General features: G+C 38.5%; 1 non-coding gene across 1 annotated transcript; it reads left to right on the forward strand.

Moving 5' to 3' along the window:
- Nucleotides 1–469: 469 nt before the first annotated feature.
- On the forward strand, nt 470–576 carry LOC136865051 (U6 spliceosomal RNA). The gene has a single exon (XR_010859439.2). It is a non-coding gene; the product is annotated as a U6 spliceosomal RNA (small nuclear RNA).
- The last annotated feature ends 551 nt before the right edge of the window (nt 577–1,127 follow it).

Consider the following 1,127-nt stretch of genomic DNA (forward strand, 5'->3'; position numbering starts at 1 on the left):
TTTTGAAAATTGGGCCATCAACTACACCTACGGTAGTAACAAATGATAATTATATGATAAGTTTTATCAAAATATATCCAACTCGTTCAAACAAATAGGATATTGTAATAAATTTCCATCCGCCTTTGTGGTGTAGTGGTTATTGTGATTAGCTGCAAGCTCCGGAGCCCAAGGTTCGTTTCCTGCCACGAAATTTGAAAAGTGCTACTGGGGATGGAATGGCGTCCATTCAACTTCGGGAAGTCAACTGAAAATAGGTTTGTTAGATTCCCATCCTCGAAGTGGTTTTCCGTGGTTTTCCACTCTTCATCCAGGCAAATTCCGAGAGGCCCCTGCCCAAGGATGATACACATAATCGTGAAGCGTTTCATATTTTTTTACCCCCTGTGGCTGGGGAACGCAGACGAAGACTACACCCTTGGTAACCCTGCCTGTCTTAAGAGGCAACTAAAAGGGGCGGCAACTTTTTGTACTCGCTTCGGCTGTACATATACTAAAATTGGAACGATATAGAGAAGATTAGCATGGCCCCTGCTCAAGGATGACACACAAAGTCGTGAAGCGTTCCACATTTTATTCAACCCTGAACTGTGGTAAATACAAATTAACTCTAAATATTTACTGGAAAATACTCGTCCATTAATTTATCTGAAGAACTAAGTCTTCAAATTCCAACGTTCAACAAAATTGAGAAAATTATAATTATAATCACAGATATCTGCCATTGACATTGTTTCTCAGTGGACCATAAAGAGGAAAATACGTGAGTGGTAAATTCCTGCACAAAGCATGAACCAAAAATTACATTTTAACAACTTTAGTTAGCAATGACTTGTTTCCGTTTTCAAGAAATTGGGAAATAACAGATAAGCTTAGAAGCTTGGTCAATTTATAACCAGTGGTGAAAGGACTTCGACTTGAAATCGAAACTAGACCAATAGGTCTTATAAAATATATGTCTTTTAATAAATAGGTGAGACACAAGCCTTTACACAAGAAGTTCCTCAGCAGAGGGAACATAGAAAGAAGCAGAAGATTCCAGAAAACTTAACCACGATGGAAGTCGAACCCTTAATTTAGAGTGACACTTTAGAGATATCTCGAATCCCGAACAACAATTTACGGTT

This window comes from Anabrus simplex, chromosome 2 (genome assembly GCF_040414725.1).
Source record: "Anabrus simplex isolate iqAnaSimp1 chromosome 2, ASM4041472v1, whole genome shotgun sequence".
Taxonomy (NCBI): Eukaryota; Metazoa; Arthropoda; class Insecta; order Orthoptera; family Tettigoniidae; genus Anabrus; species Anabrus simplex.